Here is a 27436-nt window from a genome sequence, read left to right on the forward strand (position 1 = left end):
TTAGTTGTCTACCAGACTTTTTTGTTTCTTGTTTTGAAGTATATGTGCCTTGGAAGAAAGAAAATGGAGGCAGAATAGGACTTGAATAAGGAGTTGAGCTGACTCACGCTGCTGTGGCTGTGAATGGTGTCCCTGCAGGGCGTTGCTGCCAGCGGTCCAGGGCTGCAGCGACGGGGCTGCAGGGTGGTGCGAGGTGAGGTGGGGGAGCCTTGATGTCCTCGCCGGGGCAATCGGCTGGGGGCACACGCAACACTCTCATCCGCTCATTAGCTTTTTTTGTGTGGGTTGCTAGGATTTTGGAGGCTCAGAAGAGGACTACAATGTAACAGCCTATATGTTCAGATACATGAATTGTCAAAGCCTTCCTTTCTTAGTACTGATCAAAATTCCAGAGATGGGCTAATAAGTGACTTTATCTTTTTTTCAGTGAATAAATTGTTGCACTTATGTGACAATCATTCTGGCACTGACTTCCATTTCTGCTTTTTTAGGAACGATCTCAAAGAAAACTAGCATGCATTTACATTGCTGCCAAAACACCAGCTCCTGCTGATCCTAAGCTGTTAGTGTGAATCAGCAAAATGACTGAGAGGTTATTTTTAAACGCCTGTCTCACAAGTACATACAATGAGTTCAGTGGTCTTTGAATAGCCCATATTTTAAGAGAACAGGTTTTTGACCTGTGTGAGGCAGTACCAGAGGCATGGGACTAAGTTAGTTGTGAATGGTGACAGAATTTTAACTCCATTTTGGAATTTGAAAACCCATTATTAGAATGATAATTCAGCATACCTGATGGTATATTCACATGGGTTATTTTATTAAGGGTTATTTAACAAAAACTTACAGAATTATAATTCTTAATTTGTCCCTTATGAGACTCCTCAATCTTTATTTACTAACGTTTTGTCTATGTAGGATGTCTGAAACTGAAGATTTAAACAATATCTTAATTTTGACCCTTGCCCAGTATGATTTATAGATGACCTACATGTCAGCTCTTCCTCTCATTATGGATTTATAATAAAATGTGTAACCAGAACATCATTGCCACTTTTTCCACCTGGTTTCTGGTTGTCATGCTGTGCTGGTTTTAGCTGGGATAGGGTTAATTTTTTTCATAGAAGCTAATATGAGGCAATGTTTTAGATTTGTGCTGCAGGGTGTTGACAACACAGGGATGTTGTTGTTACTGCTGAGCATCGCTTACACAGAGTCGAGGCCTTTTCTGCTCCTCACCCCACCCCACCAGCGAGGAGGCTGGGGGTGCACAAGAAGCTGGGAGGGGGCACAGCCGGGACAGCTGACCCCAACTGACCAAAGGGACACCCCATACCATATGACATCACACTCAGTATATAATGCTGGGGGAAGAAGAAGGAAGGGGGGAACATTCAGGGTAATGGTGTTTGTCTTCCCAAGTAACCATTATGTGTGATGGAGCCCTGCTTTCCTGGAGATGGCTGAACACCTGCCCGCCCATGGGAAGCAGTGAATGAATTCCTTGTTTTGCTTTGCTTGTGTGCATGGCTTTTGCTTTACCCATTAAACTGTCTTTACTTCAACCCATGAGTTTTCTCACTTTTACTCTTCTGATTCTCTCCCCCATCCCACTGCTGGGGGTGTGTGTGTGTGAGTAAGTGGCTGTGTGGTATTTAATTGCCAGCTGGAGTTAAACCATGACATGTGGGCAACATTTTTCTCATATGTCTGTTTTTCTTAGCTTTGTTAAGACTTTTTTTTAATTACCTGGATTTTCTGTTGCTTTCTGGTGCAGTTTGCCAATCACTTGAGAGAAATTTTAAATGTTTGTAATTGGACTTAATAATGAGAAGAGGGTTGATCCAAAGGCCACTGAAATAATTGGATTGGATTTTGGATTAGAAGAAATACTATCTAGTATTTTTAAGGTAGAACAAGGACCAAATTTTCACATACTGAGGGAGAAAGTGAACATTTTAACTTTTTTGCTAGATAAAAATGGTGCTTTATTTGCAGTGAGTTGCCTACCACTGTGCTCAGGAACAGGACCAGAGCAAGGGAAGAAGCGTGGGGACACTCCTTGTCCCTGGACTGAATGGAATGGTGAGCATATACTCATCCTTGTTGCCAACTGTAGAGTGAGAGTTGCTACTGTGGCTGCTGCATTCAGCCTTGCAACAGCATGAGGAGCTCCAGCTGTCATCTACCTTGTAGAGAAAAATGCAAGAGATTCATTAGTGCTAGCCACAGATCCTGGTGCTCCTGTCTGTAGGCTGCTGGGAGTATCCCATAGTACCTCACAGTCCCTGTGAGTAGGTAGGGAGGGTACACATTTCCGTCAGTAATAATAGTGACAAATAGAAAGCTGGATAGTTTGCTAACAGATGCCCATGCTTTTGCATCAAACACCTAGAGGGTCCCACCAAAAAGACATTGATGGTTACTTTAGGCTTGTAGCCACTGATGGCAGTCTCTTCCTAGAGTCAAGAAGAAAAGCCAGTGCTCCTGGTGACTTGGGTTTTCGTGCTGTCTCTGTGTGCAGCATACTCATAAAGGTACAGTTATGACTATTCTGGTTCTTGGCTTTCCTACTGGTTGGAATTAGTCTGTTTATGATTCAAAACTAGTTGCTGATACAAGACAAAGTTAAGTTTAAAAAAATTAAAATAATTCAGAAACAAATTTATGTGAATTTCAGTGTTATTTTGATGTTGCAACTTTGTGTATTTTGGTACTTGAGACCTTGTCTATAGTGGTGAGATGAGTCCTGTGTCCCTATGTCCCCAACTCCTACATAGCTTTGTTTGGAAGATCCTGCCAGTCAGAACTCTGTGAAGCTTAGGGTTTTATTTAAAACAAACAAAAACCCACAAAAAAAAAACCAATGCAGAACACCAAACCCACAAATAAAACGACAAAACAGAAAAGCTCTAACAGTGATATAAGCCATATTCTTAAGGTGTTTAATCCCTGAGTGATTCCACTCATCCTGAGTGGTGCTATTGCAGACTTTCACCTGGAAGTCAACTCCTCCCTGCAGAAGGCAGCCTTTGGAAGCTGTCCCAGTTTTATGGCAGTTCCATAGCTCTTTTGGAAAGAATACTGGTCCCAGCTTTGGCTCCCTCTTCCTGAGACACAAATAAGCTTTTTCTAGGCTTTATAAGCTCTTTACAGTGTATTGAGTTACTCCTTCCTCCCCCATGCCCCCAAGAGACTAAAAAGCAAAAGCAAGAAAACTCATGGGTCAAGACAAAGATGATTTAATAGGTGAAGGAAAGATTGAAGGAAAAAAAACACAAAACAACAACAACAAAAAAAAACCCCAACCCAAGAGAAGTGAAGGAAATCACTTACTACCTCACACAGGCAGACTAATGCCTAGCCAATCTCTGAACAACAGCCTCCATGGAAAATAAAAACTCCACCTTCTTCCTCTACTCCAGCTTTTGTTTCTGTGCATGATACTATATGGTATGGAACATCCCTTTGGCCAACTTTTTTTGGATGTCCCTGCTTTGCCTCCTTCCAAATTCTTGTCCAGCCCCAGCCTATTCACTGCTGGGCAGAGTGGGGCAAAAGAAAGCCTTGGTGCTGTGCAAGCACTGCTCAGCAACAGCCAAAACATTGGAGTGATTTCAACGCTGTTCTAGACTTGAATCCAAAGCACAGCACATTACTGCCTGCTGTGAAGAAAGTTAAGTCCAATCCAGTTAGAGCCTGTGAACCCTTCTAGAAAGGGTTGCTTCTTAATATTCATATGTGTATCCATTAACAAGAGCAGGTCTCCAGTCTTGGATGAGTCCTTTCAAGAGAGCACCAGGAAAGGACAGAAGCTTCCTGGATCACTGTAAATGTGAGGAAATTGGCATCATGAAAACTGTCCTGGACGCATGGGCCAGACAAGACAGACTAGAAAAACATTAAAACAGGGAAGAGTGGGAAGCCTTGCTTTCACCTTTTTGTGTGCAAGACATGTTTTTTTGCGGGCACCATTGTTGAACTTCTAGGAAATAAATATGCAATGAAGTCTGACAGACCCTTGAGAAGAGATCCCAGCTAGTGGGGTCTTACTTCTGGTCTTGGGGCTTTGAAACATCCAGTGCACATCTTAGCATGGGTATTATGTCCAACCATCATGCTTTCTTAACCTCAGGCTGTGTCCTCATGGTTTTTTTGCTTTTCCAGAACCTGCACAGAGTTTAGACAAACTGAAAAAAATAAAATAGTGTTTTCTGTGTGACCAGTACTTTAAATAGATCTAGAAGGCAATGCCTTTAAGAGTATCTCTAGATAGGATTTAATGCTTGTCACAAGCTGATAATTTAATTGCATTACTCATAATTATTTTTCTAGCAGTATTGAATTTTTCAAACTCATTACTAGCTGCAAAGCTCAGGTTCTAAAAGTTCATTAGACTTGGAAGATTTAAATATTTTTCAATACTAATTAGGTTTTTGTACATTTAACATTTCCTAGCAACACCATAAATTTTAATCTTTCTGTCTACTTTTTCAATAATTGCATTACAGGATGCCATTCTTATTACATTTCAATCCACTGTATAAAAATAGCTTGAAATGGTCTTTTGTATGATTTTATTGCGTCCTACAATGTGAATTGCTAGATCAAATTAAAAACATACTCTTTCAACATAACACATGGAAGACACGGAAGTCACCAAAAAGAAATCCAAATGGAGGTAGTGTACTATTTAAATTACTCTTTAAAATTAACTGCATAAATAGTTTGGCTGCACCAACTGTATTCCTGAACAGTCCCTAGTGGGAGTAGCTGCTCTGCACCTAACAACCCTCTATACCTAATAAAGCCTGTAATTACAGCAAGAATTAAAATTTGTCTCCAGCTTTGGTGGGATGTCATTGTATGTCAAGTAGGAGATTATCATCTGGAAGGAGACCTTGCTGATATTCTCGTTTTGTGTTGAACAGGAGGTTCTGATAGTATTAATCTGTTAGGAGGAGCTATTGAGTGGGGGAAACCCATTTACTGGGTGGGGGTCCTCCACAACCATTTGTAGATAATAATCACAGGAAAGAGGAGATGCAAAGTATTCAGATTTCCTTAAACAGTATAGACTTACTATTCAGTCCATTGAACAGTATAACACAATCATGTGTTTGATAGAGCCATACTTGCCTAATAAGGTATACTTCTGACTTCTGGATCGTTTCATGGCCTGTGTTCTCCCTTTGTAATTAAATTGGTTGTCCCGGTTCAGCCCCAGTTGGCAACTAAACACCATGCTGCTGCTCACTCACTCCCCCCACCCCTGTGGGATGGGGGAGAGAATAGGAAGAGCAAAAGCAAAAAAACCCAAACCTGTGGCTTGAGGTAAGAACAGTTTAATAATTAAAATAAAATAACCATTATAATAATATTGATTATTATAATAATAACAATAGTGTTAATATAATAAAAAGGGAAAAAGGGAAAAAAACCAGAAACAAACGATACAACCGCTCACCACTCGCTGACCGATGCTGCCCGTCCCTGAACCGCGATTGCTGCCTCCCTCCCCTGGCCAGCTCCCCCCAGTTAACATACTGGGCATGATGTTACATGATATGGAATATCCCTTTGGCCAGTTTGAATCAGCTCTCTTAGCTGTGCCCCCTCCCCTCCCGACTTCTTCTGCACCTGGCAGAGCATGGGAAGCTGGGAAAGTCCTTGACTAGTACAAGCTCTTCCCAGCAACAACTAAAACATCTGTGTTATCAACATTGTTTTCATACTAAGTCCAAAGCACAGCACTGTGCCAGCTGCAGTGAAGAAAATTAACTCTATCCCAGCTAAAACATGACCTTGGTTTAAACTGAAAGCAAATTTCGGACCAAGGGATCGGTTTCTTGCAGAGAATCTAGAAGAAACTTAGAGGTTTACTTTATGTTTCAGGTCTTTACTTTTTTTTTAGATTCACACAGCATGTTATGTATTTGCAGAGTTGATGCTCCTCTAATTTTCAGTCCATTCCTAATGAGTCTTTTTCCCTGCTGATGTTGGAGACAGCTGGGCATCTATGAAATTACCTGTGTCCTCCCATGCTTTAGGCCTTCCATGAGAGTTTTTTAACACGATGCCTGCTGCTTTCCAGGGGAATATTAGTTAGTGTGGAATGTTCGGCCCAGGGCAATGTTCTGGTCCTGGCATGGTAGCACTTTCTCCCTTCTTGTCTTGAGCTGTAGTCACAAAAAAGCGGGGGTGACTTTAAAAGAAGAGGCCACTCTAAAAGCTTTTTTTGCTATTGTAAGTGAAAGAGTGGTGGTGCAAGGCAGCCCTATGTAAAGCCCCATGCAGGTGTAACCCCAGACTTCATTCCCTGGAGCAGAATAATCTTATCAGTGATGGGCCTTTCAGAAGACCATCAGGAGATTCTCATCACATGTGTTTAGCTTCACCACAGGTTTAGTTGGCAGGGCCCTACTGCCATGTTTCAGAGACAGCTTTGGTGTCTCTGTAAGGGCAGTTGTTGCGTGGACAAAGCATAGATCAAAGGCTTTATTATGTGACACTGACATCCGAAACTATTTTTCCCATTTTCCTGATTTATTTTTTTATTTCTGCAGCTTATTTTAACATCATATCCTATTCTCTTCTGCTTTCCTAAAATGAGTGAAATGCTTAGTTTTGATATTAGCAGATGTTTTCAAGACTACAGAGAAGCTTGCGTTCACCCTAGATGATACTTTTCTTCCTTTCTCTATGCTGTTCCTCCTGCAGTCTTCCTATATGTCACAGAGGATCATGGAGATTTAGTGGTAGAATGTGAATGGCATCTTGTTGGTACTGGCACTTCCAGGCTTGCTGCCTTTCTTGGAGCCACATCACAGCTAGCAACAAAGGAATGTTTACTTTTTTAAGAGATGAGTTTAGAAAATGCTGTGGTCAGAGATGTCTCTGCTCACAAATGATGTTTTGTAGTTTTTCTTCCTTCTACTTCTGGCTTCCCTCTGGTATTAAAAATGTTGTAGGCCACTTCTGGCATTTCCAACATTTTTGTGGGTCTTCATTTTGAGCAGATGGCTGTCTCTTTGTCAGTGACTGTTACCTTAATCTAGACAATGATCAAATTAGATTTGGACCAGAGTCCATGCTGAACTCCTGTGACTTACTTGCAAAGATGGGACACTCTCAGAGAATATTGGGTCAATAATAGACCAACTGTTTTTGATTAGATAGTCTAGGTAACCTGCTTGTTGGCTAGGTGTGGACTGGACACAATAAAAAAATTTCCTCGGTAGTAATTGGGGAAATTAAGAAACGATGTTTTCAAATCAGCAGAGATGGTCCTCAAACCAGCAGAGATACAGCTTATGTGGATCTGCATTGCTATAGTACTATGGCAACAGTTACTGTTTTCTGTGTGGAGTTAAAAGGACAGATATTCTCCACTGAGATGACTATTTGTGATCAAATCACAAATTGGCTGCGTAAAGCTTGGAATCACAGTTGCTATAGCTGACAGCCCAATAACAAACAGATTCACTGCTGAGTTTTGTACTTTTCCAGATTTTAGAGTCAAAGGTTTAGAGTCTGAATATTCTCACCAAATATTTACAGAGGACTTGAGAGCAATTTTTGAGATTCTGTGAAATAAGAGGAAGCATAGGAAAGTACGAGCAATCTCAGTCTTGCAGCTCTATTCATATTTTCTCATTATCACTGATGCCTTTTAAGTTGTTACTATTTTAAAACATTATCCTTTTCCAGCACAAAATTAAGTTGTAATAATATACTTCAGGTTCAAAACTCAGTCCCACAAAGTTTCTACATAAAATTCAGCATCATATCATGCAGTTACAACTACTTGACTTAAAAAACTTGAAATGGACAATTAAAAACAAAAACAAAACCAAAAAACCCCAAACTAATGACCCACATCACGTTTTCTTACTCTTCCCCTTTTTTGGAAATCGCCTGCCATAGAATTATGCTCTCTCGTGCTTTTTTTGGCCAGTAGATGGCATCCTTAGTGCCCATACTCACTGCTGTGCAGTAAACAGGCACATACTAAAGTCAGTATGAATACTTCTGTACCGTTTTTAGGTCATAGTACTTAATGTAAGACTTATGTTTCTATTTTTCTCTGAGATCTTGCTTGGAGTTTAAATTTCAGACAATTCAGCTCTGTTGCTTGTGAAGGACAAATCCCTCAGTGTGAAACAAGCTCGGCAAACTTCAGATCTCTCATAGTCAATGGAGGAAAAGCGGAGTATAGCTCATGCAGGGCAAGGGCTCTCTCAGTTTGAAGACCACGGGTAGTGATCCTTTATGAAAATGCTTAACATTACATTAATTCTGCAGAGCCAGTATGGAGAAAAGCAAAACCATTATACATATGGCTATATTTGTGCATAAATTAATGCACGCTGTAGATATAGCTGAGGAAATCAGCCTTACATTTAATATATTTTCTGTATTTTCAGGATGTCTCTAACAGATGTGAGCTTTCCCTGTTCTGAAGCTGCAATATAACCACACCAAGATGTATAGTAGTGCCTCCCCTACCATGCTGAATTTAGAGCACAGCATGGAATAAAAGACCTGAGACCTAAGCGAGTAGACTCTGACTCACTTGTCAAGTTTAGTGTATCTCAGATTTTTTCACCTGTCTCAGGCTGTGCTATGACTGTCTGTTAGGAATACAGGAATACAGTAGCATGTAGTTTGACAAAATATTTCAGTATTTTCTGTCTAAAAATTCTTGTTCATACAAGTTAAATCCTTGGGTGGCCTTTTGCCTTTGTTAGAGATGGAAAAAAAATTGTGGCTTTCTAAGTGACTCTAGAACACATGGTACTTCCTAAATCAAGAGACCTGAAGTTTAGTCTTAAACTTTGCCCCTCAACTATATAAACTATATAAAGACTGACTGTGGCTGTCAGACTCAGATGCTATGGACTTGATCTGGATTATTCAGTTGCAGGACGTAATTACATTTAATTCTTTTTGTCTTGCTTCAGCTTCCCATCGAGGACTGTTCCACCAAGTGTGCCACTAGGGAGTCTAATGTCTCCATTAGAATTCAAAATGAGGCCACCACCTCTCTTCAAATAAGCTACCAGCCAGACGTTAGAAAGTAGTCGCAACAGGGATCACTTGATTTGAAAATAACCCCAAAGATGAAAAGCTGAGATTAGCCACTCGCCAATTTGTGTAACTCCTTCAGATTTCTGAGTTGTGTTAAAAAAAACTCAGGACAAGTTTATGAAACTGAAGACCTGCATACATCTGCATGGGAAAAACCTGATATATGTGAATACTGGTAAATGGACATTCAATTACTTTTCAGTTGATTTAATTTTGGGCAAAGTAATAGGGCCCTGGCTGCTTGCTGGGACCAGCTGTCTGTTACCACTTACTAAAAAAACCCAAACAACAAACAAAAACCAAAAAAAGCCCCAAAACATAGCCAGCAGTTTGTCTTAAATTGTGATTACTACATCACTTTGGCAAATTCTGCTTTTATTAAGTGTAAATTATGAGTAATTTTACTGAAAACAGAAGGGTCCCTCCAGATCTACGCCATTATGTGTTAGGGCAGCATTAGAGTGCTATTGAAGAGTTGCAGTTTGTAGATCCTGTCTATAGGCAGTTGGAGGAAAATGGTTGTGAGGAGCTAGTCTATAGTTTGTAACAGGGTACCACATGAAAAGCAGCACTGCTGGGTTGCTGTGGCACCACTAGCAATAAAGCCTAGCAATTCTCTTCTATGGTTTTCTTGCGAGTCTGGGCGGTGCAGGGCTTGGCAATAAATCGGCTGATTAGACCTAAGCCTCTGTAGGAAGCTGAGTGTCTGTGCAAAGAATAAGCCAAGCTGGTGAAATATTGTCTGCCATCTCTAACAGAGCTCCATGTCAAGTGGGAGTGAAATGCTTTTAAGTGATGCCACATGTCTGTGAAAATGTATGCTTTCTGATTACTAAAACGATCTTGCTAGTCCTAAATCCAGGAATGCTTACACGGTAGAAGTCAAAATGCTATGGGCAGGTGAAGTAAATGACATTTTGATTACTCCTCTGAGTTTGGCTTAGTGACTGACACAAACTTCAAATCCTGGCAAGGGGTAGTCTATTGCCTTTTGTCACCTCTGCTTTGCCATCTCTGCCTCTGCACGGCTGCTTATCTCACGGCTGAGGGTTAATTAGAAGAATTTGAGAAGAAGTTGTGGACGGGAATTTAAATTGCATCTGTTTGGATTAGGATCTGGTGGAGTTCATTAGCATGCAGGCGGAGTTCCTGTGCCTCTCTGCCTCTCTTCCCAGAGCTCGGAACTTCCAGGCATTTCCACACTCCAGCAGATCTGTTGTGCCTTATGGGCTTGGCCTGCATTTTGATATTAGCACAGTTTAATCAGGCAAGGAGAGATTGCTGTGTCTCCAGAATGATCTACGGATATCATAGGTCAATATTTATTACAAAGATTCTTTCAAATATATGTCCGTTCTGTTAGACAGGTTTGCTCATTCCGAGGCCCTAGAGCCATTTAAGAAACAATTAAATCCTCTCTGGTGTGAAGCAGAATATTAAAAAAGATTAACACTGACAGACCGTGTATTCTCTCCAGTTCCTGCATTCCTATGCCGTGCTATTCTCATCTGATATGTAGGTTTGATAGAGGGAGTTGTGTTCAGGGACTGCTGCCCCCATCCCTTGCAGCAGTGTAGAGCATAAGGGAGGACGTAAAACAGGTCAAGACATTGGATAAAAATGATCAAACCCAAACAGAAATATGTAGCTGTAGAAGAATATACGATCACTGTGCTCAGAAGAACTTTTGATATCTTAATTCCATGAAATTTATCCTCATTATCCAAGTTTGATGTGAAAGGCAAGTATGAAGCAGTCCAGACTTCTAAACACTCATGTAAGTAGCCAGGTTTAGTGGCTGTCCAGTAAATGCCACATGAGGAGAGCTTTCATGATCTGGTCACTGTTGATCCTTTTTTCCCTTAATTTTCTTCTTTTTTTTCAAATTAATTTCAGTGTTCTGTGCAAGGGAAGCAGTTTTCCCTTTAAGAAGCATGTTGGAACAACATGCAAAATCTGCTCATTTGTGAGGATTCACAAAGGACCTGAAACAGAAGCCATAAATCAAAACTTTTCAGCAGAAAAAGTCAAGGTGAAAGACTTTGTGATGTCAATAAGAAGAAATTGTGTAATTTGTACAGAAAACAAACATTTCCTTTCTATGTTTTGTGCAATTTAGATTTTACATGTTTGAGTGTGCTACTTATATTATTGGCCATATTCCTTATATATTACTTTTTTAATATATGTTTATAATATTATATTTTGTAAATATTTTCATTTTTATATTTGCATTTTTCAGGTTAATGTCTTATGAACTACACAGTAATGTAACTTTGTAGAATTGTAGCCATCTGAAAAAATGCAGTAAGGACCACGATCACCAAGTTACAAATATATTCAAAGTGACAAATACAGCTGATTTGACTAGTTCAGCATAAATGAATCTCCCTTTTCTTTGCTGGAGTCTTCAAATATAGACTGAATTTACAGCAAGAAAAGTCTTGTATCCGAGATTTCTCCTTTTGGAAATCAGTCAGAATTTTGCTCTTGATCCCAGTGAAGGCAGAATCAGCCCCAACATTTTCTATTATTCCTGTTCTCGACAGGTAAGCACTATTTTCTTAAGTTAAGAAAGAATACTTGTGCATTTGCAGAACTTAACAGCTACCATCAAGCATAGGTCAGCTGATGAATATCTAGTAAGTTCTTCTTTTAGTGTGACTCCCTTAGAAAATTAAGTGTACCAGACTTAAAATGTGTCACAGTTCATATGGAAAAAAGAAAAATAACTCAGCTCTGCTTATCATGCAAGTTGGTGGAAGCTTCTAATGAAAATCTAATGGCAAACTTTACATTTGCAAAGAGAAAATATTAAAACTCACAGGATTGCTCTTCCCCCAAAAAAGAGAAGATAAATTAAATACTGGGTTATTTTAATTCTGGGGGAGAAAATGCAACCATACTGGTATTATGTTCCTTAAGCATCACCCTGCATTGTTTTTTTTCAAATTATGATGATCCTAAAAGTGTACTTGAGTTCATTGAATACTGGATGGGTTAAATGTCTCACCAATGCCGACACTTTGTCATTCTAATGAAGTACAGTTCATGAGTGCCTGTAATTACACAGCCTGTGTGCAATCAGCAAGATTTCTAAAGGGAATGTATCACATGTAAAATAACATCTTCTTCACTGCGTAGTCTAATTTCACCTGACATTTTGCCAGCCAGGGCACAGGCTTTCTGAAGGAAGCAGCAGAGTTTCTCTGGTCTCTGTTAGACAAAAGATGGTGGAAAATTAAGTTATTATAAACTGCTTCTAATTATATTAATGAGATATTACATCCTGTAGATCAACCTGCTGTAGATCTTAGATATTTCTTTTATTGTTTTAGTAATTTGCTCTATTTGTTATGCATCAAAAATGCTTTTGATAACCCATGTTGATTATACTTGCTAATGAACCGATGCCTACAATATTGCACTTAAGGTTATATCTTCAGAACGCTCAATGTTAGCGGGTTGATAATGAGCACAACAGTAGCTGAAGACGCTGATTAATTTAATCAGGGTTATTTTGCCTGCCACCAAAGTATAGGAGGATGGATGCTGCCACTGGAAAATGCCAGAGCATTTAACCTTTGGCTATGTATTTACGGGAAAAAATCAGTTCAGCCAGCCTGTTTCAGAAACATCGGCAATGCAAAATGTTTTCTGCATTATAAAGGCAGTAGGTATTTAATACCTTGTTTAGATCAATTCATTATGAAGCAGCAGGACACTTTACACTGTGAATCTTAATAATGCCCGGAGGCATTCACATGAAAATTGCTTATTTAATTTTCACTGGATTACTTTTCTCTTTTAAACAACAATAATAATGTAAAGTTAAATGCAGAGCTCCAATAGCTTGCAGGGGTCCTTTCCCAATATTCTTAACCTAATTTTGAAAGATCAATCTTTTAAAATACAGCTTCAGATTTCAAAGGTAAAGCTTTTTTTTGTTGTTGTTCTTATGTGGAAAGCTGAATATTTGTTACTAGTTCTCTCAGTAGCTCCTCAGCCGAAGCAGCATGCCTGTCACCAAAGGATACAGGCCGTTTTTTAAGGCAAAACTTCTGTCAAGCCAGCTGATTGAAAAGAAATGGGTAATAAACACAACTTGCACTAGGTCAGTGATTTCCATTGTTTAAAAAAAGGGGCACAGCAAAACACTTATATATATCTAGTTGGAAACCAGACATATAAAAGGCATACTTTGTCATTGAGATGGATATTGCTAATTGAATTGCCTGTGAGATCACTGTCTGCCAGATGATTAATAGATCAGCACTAGCGCAGCCTCTCAGAGGCTGCAGATACCTCCTCTAAGGTGCAGGAGGAGAGATGTGCCAGTGGCAGCAGCTCTCGGGGGAGGAACGATAGGGGCTGAGGAATATATCAAGGGGAAGATCAGTGGTAAACAGACTGGATGGCTTTTACTCACCTTCTATGAAATCTCTGGATGTCCCCTATGGCTATAAAAGAATAAAATGGCAGAAATTTACTGTTGTTGTATCATTCACTAATACATGGGCTGAAAGAATGTCTTTCAATTCCTTTGTATTTACTTATGTCCAGTTTTCCAATATTTTCATGTCAAAACACCATGAAGAATATTTTTTTTTTTTTGTGGCTGCTGCTAGCAGAAGCCCGAGAGAGAGAGAGGGTTTTTTTGCTTCCTTTACTGCCCTTTAGTGTGGTCGTTCCAGCAAAATGCCCCCAGTCACCTCCCTATGGGGTAGGGGTTGTGGCCTGCTCAGACCTCTTGTGGTACCTGTTCACGGATCTTCTGGCAGGCTCAAGCATTCAATGAGAATGGCCAATCACTTAAGATGGGGCTGGCCAGAGACTCAGCAATTTTCACAGATACCGGCTGCTTTCTTGCTGTCCAAGTGATAAGCACAGATCACAGAAGCCAAGAGTTGATGCAGGCATTAACATGAGAGCCAAGTTTGCCCACTACTGTTCTGCATTTTTTGACCGAACATCATCCAGGTAAGGCTGCAAGAAAAGAGCTCCTGAATGACTCTGCATGTTATAGAAAAGGCTTTTTTTCTTGTGCCAGTTTTGTTTTGAGATAGCTTTTAAACCAAGACCACCCCAAAGTGCTTGGTCTTGGTATGTCCACACACCCTGCGACCAACCCTAGAAGAGAACTGGGATAACGCTGACTGAGGACAAGCAGGTGATGAGGGACACTAGAGGTAACTTTTTTTTTTCCTGGGTATTACTCAGAGACTCACTGAAAGGGCTTTATTCCCTGCTAGGGAATTTTTTTTTACTATATCAAACTGCAATGTAACTAGTGTTGTCTTCAGTTTACTGTTGCTGTTATTTGAAAAAGCTATTTTAAAAAATATTGAATCTAGACCTTTAAAAAGCCTATTATTTCCCTTATGAAAGCCTGTTAAAAAAAAAAAAAAAGCCTTATAAAAAGCCTGTTATTTCCCTTATATCAGCCCAAGGGAAATCTTACTATTTCCAACGTAATATAATTTTTTCCCTTCAGACAGTATTTATTAATAGCCTATACCAAAATTCAGATCTGGAAATTGCTTTTGTGTTCCCATGAAAAAAAAATAATTGCAGTACATATTCCATGTTACATGTGCTTTTCAAACAGCGTTTTCAGGTTGATCAGTACTAAAGGAGAAGTCTTATAAAGCTTAAACCTTTAAAGTTTTACTAGGTGAGTAGCTCTTCACTAGTCAGACAACCTGTTCAGAACAGTTGTCAGCACAATAATATTCAAGGGCAGAGATTATTCACTTCTGTGTTTCTTTATAGCCGGTGGATTTTTTTTGTTATCCCATTCATTAGAAACAACTCCCTTCTACAGTAGTAATAGGGGATATATAAAAATAATAATTAAGGATAAATTGCAGCGTATCTTTACATGGTCACATATTTCAGAACTTTAAATGGTTGGTTTAATTATTAAGAAATCTGCATTTTTTAACAACGTAATAAAATGCAGTAGGGAATAAAACCCAAAGTGGGAGACCACTCGTGCTACTACTAATCTGGCACAGGAATGCTTGCTCTGCATAAAGAGTTATCAGTTTACATGTGTATGTATAATTTGCATAAGCAATGTGAAAGCCAAAGTAGACACAAGATTCTATGAAAAATTATTGTATTAGTTTTTCTTTCCCTTCCTCTTTAATGACACTTAAGAGATGGGAAGCCAAGCCCTCCCTCTGTGCCTCATTTAAACAGATTTCTGTTCTAAATTTTTGTAGAAAGGCGGCTGAGAAAATTGTCATTAATATCAGAGGAACTCAGTATAGTCCATATATTATCAAATATGTCTAGGCAGTGCTGCTACAAGATGTTAGATCTACAGATAACTCTGCTGATGTTGCATCTGTTGTATCGCCCATATGGTTATGTGGACCACAGCATAGTGCACACTAACAGAAATGAAGGCTAACAGAATACAGGGAAGCTGATTCCCCCCATAGAGCATCCAGGTGTGACCTTGTTCTCGACGCAGGAGCCAGGGACCCTGGGGGCCTACAGTGTGTGCTTGTCCTCTTGGAAACCCTGGTACTCCCAGACTGTTGGATCCTTCTCCTGGCAGCTGCCAACCCAGTTTCTCTTCCACAGAGGAGGTTCCCCAGTCTGCAGTGCTTTCTGTCTGTGTTACCCTTTCTCAACACTTTGGACTCTCTCATATGTTTCTTATGTTACCCACTTCCTTTGTGGGTTTCCCATCTAGTTAGACTCTAAGCCTGTCAATATAGGAAGTATATAATTTTCATAAAATAAAAGACCACCAGATTATCATAAAGGTCAGAACTAGATGATTCACAGGAAAATGTTAAGCTGAGGAAGATAATTTAAAATGAGAGTTTGTTTTTTCTTTATTTGTAGAAGAAACAAGGACAATTTGGGCACTAGAAATGTAACTAAACCCCAATGTTTTTGTGAACATTCATTACTCATTTAAAAATAGTACAATAGACTTTTGTCTTCCCATGCGTTTTTCTGAGGGAAGAAATTGCAATAGTGAACCACTCAAAACTAGTAACTTATTAAAAAAAAACCTGAAAATGCCTTATTTGTATTTATACTCTTGGGCCATTCCTCCGACGAGGTTACAACCTAGCTTTGACACGTATACTACAAAGGATCTTATACTGTCAGATAAGTCCTGAGTGGAAATATATCCAGATCCCAGGAGGAAATTTCATTATGGTTATATCTTGTTCTGTCAACTTCCTTTGCTAGACCACTTCACATATATTGCCATGGATCCAGATATTGCCTTACATTTTTTCCTACTCCTTCCTCTACACAAAGTAGAGATGGCAGCTCCTGACATGTCTACGTGCAAGTCTTACTAAAACTACCTGAGGTATTATTATAAAAGGTAGCCAGGATTTTTTAGAAGAATCATGCAGTAATATGAAACACAGTGAACATGAGATGACAGTGCAAGAAACTCAAGCCTTGTTTCAAAAGAACACTTAATGAATTCTTAAATCTTTCCTTGACTTGGAAAGTGCTGAAGTGTAAGCCTTAGTTTTAAGCCGTAAGCTGTAATGTTCAAAACCACAAAGGTACGCAAGATCTGTGTTCCACACATCAGGTCCCTAGGCTTTAAAGGACAGAATTTTGATGTTCTCTCCATTTCTGCCAGGTGACCAATTAATAGCCGTGCTACTGTCATTGTTAACTTTGTTTATTAATTTTCTACTCTATTATCACTGTGCTGAACTAGTGAAATTAGACAGGACTTAATTCTGTACCTTCAGCCGAAGAGATCAATGTGAATTTGGTGCTCTGCAAGTAGTGAGTGTGAGATGAGAGTCCTAAGAACCAAATTCCAGTGCTAGTATGAATAGGTGATTAAAAACTGGCTTTTATATTAGTGGAAAGGGAAACTTGTACATCATAATATATTTCAGATATTCTAATTCAAATATGTTTGCACAGTCCCTAATTTTGGAGGACTTTGTTTTTATGTTTTCAAACAGGATAGAAGATCAGATTTCTTTTCCTTTTCAAAGTACTTGCACTCTGATGTACTGAAGTGTTATTCCCTTGTAACTTATAAGTCCTTTTCAGAGGTAGTGAAAGATCCATAATCAGAAGCTCAAGGCTTTGGAGGCCTTGTTGTGTCTTACTAACTGTAAAGTCCTCTCCACTCATCTTCAGACTCTGAGGCAGCAGTGGCATGAATAGAGTGGCCATCCTTGATCTTGTGCTGACTGCTGCCCATGTAAAATCTGAATGCAAGGAAAATTCACACTCCAGCAGGAAATCCTGTTGGCTCCTTCACAGACTGTGGCCTGGTTGGGACCAAGAGCAGCGTGTCCTCACACATCCCTGAACCAATCCAGACTATGCTAGTGGTATCCTGCCACTAGCTGGCCAGTGCTCTCTTCTGTACAAGGAAGGATTTCATGCTTTAGAGGGTCGTTTCTTCTGGCTAATCTCACAGGGACAGTCAGGCCCAGGGTTTTCTAGAGTAAATGTTGCTGATAGTAAATAATGTTTTATTTATACTACAATGTGTTTGTACTTCTGAAGTCTCTTGCAGAGTTTGTACCTCGGACTTGTAGCCCTGCTTTAGTATGTAAGAGAACAGATACTGACCATAAATACAGTAAGACTGAATGATATATTTTCATTGTCCAAAACCACAGGAAAAGTACTGAAACAGTGTGAAGTATTTTTAACTATTTCGAGCCTTAAAAGTTGTCCAAGGTCTTTTCTTAAGTGCTTTTTTTTCGAGGGCTGATCAGCAGTGCAGATAACTTTCTCACAGTAATGGTAATAGCAAAGATAACGTAATGTAGGAAAATAATGGAATGAAAATTGAGGGGGTGTTTCCTTAAAAATTACTAACATTCCCCGTGATTTCATCCCACTTATTTTATTCTCCCTTAGAATAATACTTATGATTAATAATACTTATAAATATATTCTTAATCCAAGAGTAATAGTGAGACAGAAGAGAGCCTCTTCTCCCCACTTTGTTAAGGTCAGCTGGAAAAATAAAAGAACAACACAAAAGAAATTTGAAATGGAAAAATGTCTTGAATTCTTTAACTCAAGGGTTTTCCTTCTCATGTATCCTCCAAGCCCTAGGGCAAAGGCCGGTGCCCTTTGCTGTTAGGCCAAGAAAAAAGCCACTTGAAAGTCAAATTTGGGATCTCTTGAATCTGCAGTCAGTGTTCATTTGTCCTTTGGTAGGACAAATTAGGAAAAATGACTGTTAATATCCATTACTGGCATTTTTCATTTTTCACTGAAGCGGACAACAACTTCTCCTCTCCCAGACATCACTCTCTTTGTCTGGGCCCCGTGTCTCTTACTTGACCTGATATTACATATGAGATGCTTGAGGCTTCTGCCAAACCAGCTCTCTTCCATATCTGGAGCAACTGCTTATCCTTATGTTTCTGGTATGCTGCCACTACTGCAGCACCTTAAAACATTACAAGCAATTTATTAAACATTAGAACTGAAGCAACTGATTTTAAAATAGCTCTGTGTAGGAATTGTTGCCTTTTTTTCTCTATTGACACTCAAGGCATCTGAGAATTGGGCTAATTACTAGTTGCTAGTAGCACTTGAGACAGCACTGCAAGAAGTTGAGAGATGTCAGAAGACACAGTGTTTACCCTTAGGGACGAGGGTAGAAGTCTGACCAGACAGTTTGTTTATATTTAGCATACCCCTTTCTCTGCTCTTGTAGAATATTTATTATGCATTTATTTTTGTGTCAGTTGATAAGCTGTATGCTGCACAACAGGACATCACAAAAGACAGGCATGAATAAAATCAGACATGCTAGAAGGTAAGAGAGGGAAGTGAAATAACTTTTCATCTTTCACTTCTCCTTAAGTTGTCACTGGATAAGTACCTGATATGATAGGACTTGTCTTCAACAGCAAAAGAGAACATAAACTAGAAAATACTGTTTCTCTGTAGATCAAAGAAGGGTGGCAATCTGGGCCAGGTATTTTCACATGTACTTAGTGAGAGTTAAAAGGTAATGATTTAAAACAGTTAACATCTTCCCAAATATATTTCTTAAAAATACATTTTAAACATTACTGTAAGATACAGTAAAAAGCTATTACATGGGATGAATAGATATGAAAGCAAGAGATTGTCTTCAGAAATATTTAGAACATCTTTAGTATCAGAATAACTATACTACTGCACAGCTGGGTCTACTTCCAAACATCTTACTCAGGTGAATCATTCAGTGGACTTACAGATTTGGCTAAATCCTATCCTTCAAAGATTTAAGGACTTGCTTATGTTTCAGCATGATCATTTACAGAGATCTCTAAAATAGCATTGTGAACTGTAGAGTTTTTTAAACTTTCCCTTTGTCTTCTGGTTTGTCTCTTTAGTCTGATTTTGTTGAGAAGAGGTTGAATGAGATGATAAAAAAAGACACACACATCTGCAGATGCTTGGACCTAAATTAGTAAAATTAGAGCAATGCCTTTAATTTTAGTTGGTTCTAAGCATTATATAGAATTTTTTCTTTATACCATTTACTCCAGCTCTTTATCCACCTGATAGATGAAACAGAGGGCTTATGCTGAGACCACAGCTGCACGTGTGTGTTGCAAAACTCAGTCCACAGGAGCTGTTTAGTTACTAAAGACACTCTGAGTAGAATTCCTTAGGCCTGTTGTTAAGGGCATGCTAAACACAGGGTAACTGTGAATTCATTGTTGCTATGCCAATTTACATTAGGTGGAATCTGAGCCGGGGGCTAATTTCCATGTAGCTTGCAGATGGGATATAGAACTATATGAGAGAGTATGAATAATTTATGTCTGAGTTCACAATATTAGACCAAGAACCAACTCACAATTAACTTATTCTTGAAGCCATGGGAAAAATCACATTGTGGTGCATGGTGAATGTATTAATTCATTGAAACTCAGTCAACATTAAGTTTCATTGGGATTGCTGATTAGCAAGTTAAAATATTTTTGGCACTGTGAAAAATCATGCATTTTTATCTTGTAAAGTGTATTTTGTAAACTGTTGTTTTTTATTACCCTATCTCTGTAGTGAGTTTGTCCAACTCCAGCTGAAGTCACTGGAAGAAGTTTTATTTTCTGAAGACCAGTTGGGTCAGCCCTTAATCTACGTAATGTAGGATGTTTCTTCTTCTTCCAGCATCTGTGATAGATGGTGCATGAGAAATACACACAGATGAATTATCTCTGTAGAAAAAAGCAATATCTTCCACAGTGCTTCTGTTATTTTTATTACAAATCATGCACAATAGCTATAACTAGAACAAAGAGCCTTGTGCACAGCAAGTTATAAAATAAAAGTATTTTCAAAATGTTCGTTAAACAACTTCACAAACAGAAATGCAACCAGTAAACAGATGTTGCCTTATTTGAAGCGCAGCTGTGGAGCAAAATGTGTGACAACTTTATTAACAGCACCCAGAAAATTACCACAAAAAATAGCAAAAATATTAGCCAGGGAGGTACTAAGCAGGTGGAAAACAAACTACTTCTGGGCAGGAATTCAGTTGTGACACACAAAAAATTTTGCAAGATGTCAGAGACACTTTGTGGACAGGACCTTGGTTTTGTGTCTAGGTGAGTCACCACAGCTGCAAGTGCACCCTGACATCTACAGAGAGATGAGATGAGGTGAGATGAGATGAGCCCCTGCAGGATATAGCTATCCTTTGAACATTTCCCATCACGGACTGGAAGGCAGAATGGTAACCTTGGTTCCGCCACTGTTTTGCAAAGATGATTTGTCTAAGCCTACCTTGACTCTGAAGAGTCTAAAAGACAGAGAGCCCAGGGGAGGAATAAAGGCTAACTATTCACACCAAGGAACTCAGAGGTCCATTAAGAAACAAAGTACTCTTGCAAAGTCCCAGCCATCAGTTTAAGAGGTCTGATGTCATTGCCAGAGGCTCAGTGTAGCCATTTAAAATCCCAGTGTTCCCCCACTGCCCTGCTTCCCAGGGAATAGGTTTTTCTTTTTTTGCCAGAAATGTTCTTTAGTATTTGGAGGCAATGATGTATATCATTTGGAGGTACAGCTGGGCATGGATGACAGTGCAGTTTGGAAGTAGGGGGGACCAAATGGGATTAAATGACACTCAAGGCTGTTATGAACAGCAGGACTGAATGCTGCCTTAACAGCAGGAGTGGCTGGAGTGGTTAGTTGTGGTAAATATGGAGAGTGCTCTTCATTCTGCTCCCTGCAGAAGATCTGCCCACTTGCAGACATGCTAGTGCAGTAGGAACACCTTGCAGACATGCTGCCATGCCACAATGAAGCATATAAACTGGGGTGGTGTTCGATCATTGTTATAGACAACGTCCATGGAGTTTGCTTAGGATGTTGCAGCTTCTCTCTGACTTTGCTGCCTTTTTTATTTCCCCTTAGAATCTCAATTTATAACACAGCCTGCAGTTACTCCATTATATCTGACACTAGCCTCCAAAGTAAATTTTCTAATTCTGGATCAGTGCAAGTGAGAGATGACCTAAAGGACATGGAAACAGAGCTGAGATAGGTACCAATCTGTGAATTGCAAATCAAACGGCCAGCTAGGGAATGCAGACTTCCATAGGGCACGAAACATTCAGTAGAGCAGCATAAGATACTTAGGAGAAGAAAAGAAAAGGAAGACTTATTAAGCCTCAATTTCTTTTCTATTGCACTGTTTATGGAATTGTATTTTAATGTGTTTAAGATGGGCAATAGAAGTGATTACCTATTGAAAACTGAGTTACCACCAGCAGTAGAAAAAGTTTCCTTTTTCAATTACAGTTTTTGACACATAAATACTGCTGATCTCACCTGAAATTGTACTCAGCATTACAGACTATGCAATCTTACCAAGTTTTCCATGTTTCAGTACTTCAGCAGCTAAGCCAGATTAATAAAAGGTATTTGTTTTCTATGCAGAACTTCAATTTATTTTGTAGTTCATTGCTTCCATTGATACTGGTGAAATACAAATAAAGGCAGAAAGGGGAGGTTGACAGCTGCAACTGTGAAACATGGCACTCACTCGAAATGTAAATGCGGCATACTGGGACTAAACCACCCCCCACCCGCCATGGCCTGGAGGGGTTTTGTCAGGAATAAAGCAAGCTCATGCCTCCTCCCAAGAGCTAGAGAGGTGAGCTGGGAGGAACTCTGAAAGGAAACCAGAAGTAGATTTTTTTACCTTTGTCACTAAAAATAAAGATTGCAAAGATGGTAAAAGATTTTCGCGAGGCATATTTTAATTGAAAATACCCTTTCAGTAAAATTCATGTTCTGCTAAAATGTCGTTTTTATTTTCCCTTAGATGAAGGATTTTTCAGATATAAGCAAAATGTGTCAAATCTTATCTTCCTTTTGCTGCCCCCACAATTTCCAGATTGAACATGGTGTCAGAATCTAGTTCCATTTAAAAAATATTACCAGAAAAACATTGTTTTCCATACAGTGTAAAATTGACATTATCAGGGACATTCATACAACTGCTTCCTTTTCCCCAGCCTATTTGTGGAGCAGGGTGAAGGAGGAAGGAAGGTCTGAACAGCTGAGGCATGGGCACTTATTCAGGTTGTCAGTAGTAGCTACAGCTGTGGCCTGATGTGCTGATACTGCCCACGTCCACTCCCCTGGGGGACCTGCAGCCTGAGGATGTCCTGGACATCTACATTGCCTCAACTCACCCAACACACGCTGGACCCATGGGCAGCATGTGCTGCTCCGGTGTTAGTTTTTTATATTGCACATTTGTGTCAGTTCACACAATTCTCACAAGAGTTTTGCCTCTGAAAATTACAATTAAGACAGAAAGGAGACAAGGGGCAAGTGGAGAAAGGATGAAGGTTTTGTAGCTACTTAGCACAAACATATTCAACATTTAGTAATGCTGGTGGTGCAAAGGAAGCGAAACGCCACGGTGTAAAGTGAGGGGGCCACCTCAGCCTTACTGTAAGGTAAGAGAGCCAAACCTTCCCAGAGGACTGGGTCTCTTGCTGCTTTCCCATTTCATTCCAAGTCACCAGGAGCTGCAGGTAGCCAACACAGGATTTGCTCAGTGAAGACAGATCCTTGCAATCTGCCAGAACGCACCTGAATGGCAACAATTCCTCTGACTGGTGTTCAGGCCTTGGGTTTATGAATAGGAAAGAGGCAAACACAGGAATTCAGTTGTTCAGAGCCAGAATTAAGATCTTTCATGATTCAGAAAGGCCTAGAATTTACTGCCGTAAAAACTGTGAAGATGTACTGTAATCCATAATTGAAATAAACCTGTTGTTCAATATATTAGCTGATGCTAAGATGGGCAATGAATATTTTTCTTGGAGATTAAAATGACAAAAAGGAGGGCACAATAGGATCTGTATGTGTGTGGATGTAGAATTGTGTATATAGTAAGTCTGACAATGGTGGGGTGATAAGTGCTCAGATATTTGGAGCAGATAGGGAAAATATGGGCATATTAATGTTGGCATAGATTAACTTTCAGGGAAATGAGAATGAAGAATTGCCTCATAGGTATGTTAATATATACAAATGTTAATATATAGAAGTCAGGTGGGGGAGAAGAAATTCTGACATAGGATGGACCAAACTGTATCAGTGTAACTAAACTTCAAGTCAGAATTACATTGATTTTATGCTCTAAAAGTTCACAGAATCACAGAATCAAAGGTTGGAAGGGACCTCAGGGATCATCTAGTCCAACCTTTCTAGGAAGAGCACAGGCTAGACAAGATGCCCCAGCACCCTGTCCAGACGACTCTTAAAGGTGTCCAATGTGGCCGAGTCGACCACTTCCCTGGGGAGATTATTCCAATGATTAACTGTTCTCACTGTGAAAAATTTCCCTCTGGTGTCCAATTGGAATCTCCCCAAGAGCAACTTGTGTCCATTCCCCTTGTCCTCTCCATGTGACTCCTTGTAAAAAGGGAGTCTCCATCTTCTTTGTAGCTACCCCTTAAGTACTGGTACATGGTGATTAGATCCCCTCTAAGCCTCCTTTTCTCAAGGCTGAACAAACCCAGTTCTCCCAGCCTATCCTTGTATGGCAGCTTCCCAGTCCTTTGATCATCTTGGTGGCCCTTCTCTGGACCCCTTCCAGCCTGTCCACATCCTTTTTGTATAGCGGGGACCAGAACTGTACACAGTACTGCAGGTGTGGCCTGACAAGCGCTGAGCAGAGTGGGATGATGACTTCTTTATGTCTGCTGGCGATGCCCTTTTTGATGCAACCCAGCATCCTGTTGGCCTTCTTGGCTGCAGCAGCACACTGTTTGCTCGTGTTGAGCTTTCTGTCCACCAGGACCCCCAGGTCCCTTTCCACAGAGCTGCTCCCCAGCCAGGTGGATCCCAGGCTGTGCTGCACTCCTGGGTTATGTTTTCCCAGGTGCATGATCTTACACTTGTCCTTGTTGAACTTCATAAGGTTCTTGCTGGCCCACTCCTCCAGCCTATGCAGATCTTCCTGCAGAGCAGCTCTCCCTTCTGGAGTGTCTACTTCCCCACTCGACTTCGTGTCACCTGCAAACTTCATCAGGCTACACTTGATGCCGTTATCCAGATCACTTATAAAGATATTGAATTACATTGGGCCCAATATTGATCCCTGGGGGACCCCACTGGTGACAGGTTTCCACTCGGAAAAGGAGCTATTTATCACCACCCTTTGGGTGCTGCCTGTCAGCCAGTTCCCCACCTGTTGCACAGACCACCTGTCCAGGCCATAACACATCAATTTCTCCAGGAGGAGACTGGGGGGAACCATATCAAAGGCCTTGGAGAAGTCCAGGTAGACAATGTCCACTGCCCGCCCCATGTCAACCAGGCAAGTCACTTTGTCATAGAAGGCCACCAGGTTTGTCAAGCACGATCTGCCTTTAGTGAAGCCATGTTGGCTTTTCCCAATCACGCGCTTCATTTGACTTGTGGTGGCCCCCAGGAGCACTCGTTCCATAACTTTCCCAGGGATTGAAGTAAGGCTGATGGGCCTATAATTACCCAGATCCTCCCTCAAGCCCTTCTTGTAGACAGGGGTAACATTTGCCTTCCTCCAGTCCTCTGGGACATCCCCTGTTCTCCACGACTTCTTGAAGATTATGGAGAGTGGCCTTGCAATGATGTCAGCCAGCTCTCTCAACACCTGCAGATGGATGGTGTCAGGGCCCATTGATTTGTAGGGGTCAAGCTTCTGTAGTAATTCATATACTAACTCTTCCTTCACTGATGGTGGTTTGGTGTTTGGATCAACAGGCAGTTTTGTTCCCAAAGCCTGGGACCGAACAGTGCTGGTAAAGACAGAGGTGAAGAAGGTGTTGAGGACCTCTGCCTTTTCAGCATCATTGGTGATTGATTCTCCATTTCTGTTTAACAGTGGGCCTATGTTTTCCTTCTTTTCTGCTTATGAACTTTCCTTTCCCCAAACAGAGTTTACGTACACAACTCGTGGCTTTAAAATTGGCACATGCTCTGGAGATATAAATAAGCTCTTAATATTTTTAAGAACTGTCTGGTCTGACTTAGTTGAATGTTATAAAGTGTTTCTGAGAGTTTCATGCATTAAATGAAATATTGCAATGCCAGCTGAATTCTCAGTATCCCTAAGCAGATCATGAAAGCATTTTATAGCATTGAAAGGACAATGGCATGGGACATTTATAAATATATTAAAAAACAGCAAACATGCTGTGGCTTGATGATACTCTTATAAAATATACGTCCACATACTTTGCCCTGAGGGAACAGCAGAGATGTGTTTACAGTTGCATATCAAGACCTAATATTCACTAACAGCAAATAGATTAAATCTATATACAATGAGAGCTGTGCCAAAGAACTTGTGTTTTTGTTTTATGGCAACCGAGCCAAGGACAGTTTGTAAATAAATGTGCCAATTTTCCTGTGATTCTTTGACTTTTTTTTTCATTCTTTGGAAGATGAAAAAGAAAATATCTCCCTCAATTGTAACTGTCATTGTGAGGGTTTTATTGATGAACATATGAAATATTAGTGTCAGGGTCTAATATTCATATCAGGGTCTAATATTCATATCAGACAATATCTGTGCTAAGAATTTGATTGGACCCTAGCCCATGTTTTGTCTTCCTCTAAATTGAAAACAAAAGTACATGCGCTGTCTCACAATATTTGGGGGAAACAGGGCAAGGAAGACCTGTTGGAAATCCATGAATCTTGCTGAGACCTTCAAGCTGGGAAGTAAGGGATGCTAAGGAGGGGTCAGAGTCATTGTTTTGAAATCTAAATCTGATTTATTCCTACCCTGCTAGTGATTACTTAAAGTCCTGGAAAGTGTGGCTCTGAGCCACCAGATTTTCCTGGAAGTGATGGGGAAGAAAATTTACCCACCTCAGCAAATCTCTCTGATCTCAGCTGAGCCCAGTGCCCATCATTGAAGAGGACGGGTCCTAAAACTGGAATGCAATCTACTCGTGGATTCCTGGTATGAACTATCCTGAGGTAGTTACAAGACCCTCTCATAACTGGGTGATACCCCCTCTCCTCAAGAGTGTGCTTGATTTGTTTCTAAAACTCCTACACCTTGCAGGACAGTGAATGAGTCTTCTGGTTCTCTCCTTTAACTGGGTGTATGCAAGCAGCTTTAGGATAAGCGCTGAATGTTCCAAGCAGCGCGTTCCCAATGTAAGGATGAACACATATGTTTTTCTTTTTATCTTTCTTAGCTACATGCAAAGGATAAATAACCTCTGTATGTAAAGATACAATCACTTACCCCATGCCTACCAGCTGTCATATCCAGTTTTTTCTTAAGCATTCATAAAAAATGAATGTACATTTTGCCCAATGACCTATTAAAAATTGAGTAGCAGCATATGGGACTTAGCCCACACTGCTAAGCTTATGTGGGGAAAGCCACTGTAACCAACTGCTTTTTTTTACAATCACTGGGTATTCATTTTTTCCAGGTGCTTAAAATTGGCTATTTCAGTGTTGCACTGTGATAGTTCTGTTTCAAATGAGGAAGGTACATGGTTCTCAGGTTTCCATCAGTCTAGGTAGGACTGTGTAGTAATGAGGGATGTGGGGTATGGAGCACAGCCTCTGTCAGTGTGCGCTACAAGTTGAATAAGAGAGTCATTTTATGTATCAGTTAAAAAAAGAAAAAACCAACCACAACAAACCAACCCAGCAGTGCACTGACTGTTCTTTGAAGAGGTCTACAGAAATTACCTTTAAGTTAATAAACGCAGGCAATACGGAATGCTCTTTTTCTTAGGAGAACACAGTGAAGTCTCACCCTTTCTGCAAAGGTGTTGTTTCTGCCTTGCTTCCTGCACACGTGCAGACTTAGTGCATATTGTTCACAGTAAGACAAAGG

At 40.1% G+C, this 27436-nt stretch overlaps 1 protein-coding gene across 1 annotated transcript in view; it reads left to right on the forward strand.

The window, feature by feature from the left end:
• Positions 1-27436, forward strand: part of MAP1B (microtubule associated protein 1B) — a 77735-nt gene that overhangs the window by 9580 nt on the left and 40719 nt on the right. The gene's annotated exons all lie outside the window — the stretch shown is intronic.

Source organism: Phalacrocorax aristotelis, chromosome Z (genome assembly GCF_949628215.1).
Source record: "Phalacrocorax aristotelis chromosome Z, bGulAri2.1, whole genome shotgun sequence".
In the NCBI taxonomy this organism is placed as follows: domain Eukaryota; kingdom Metazoa; phylum Chordata; class Aves; order Suliformes; family Phalacrocoracidae; genus Phalacrocorax; species Phalacrocorax aristotelis.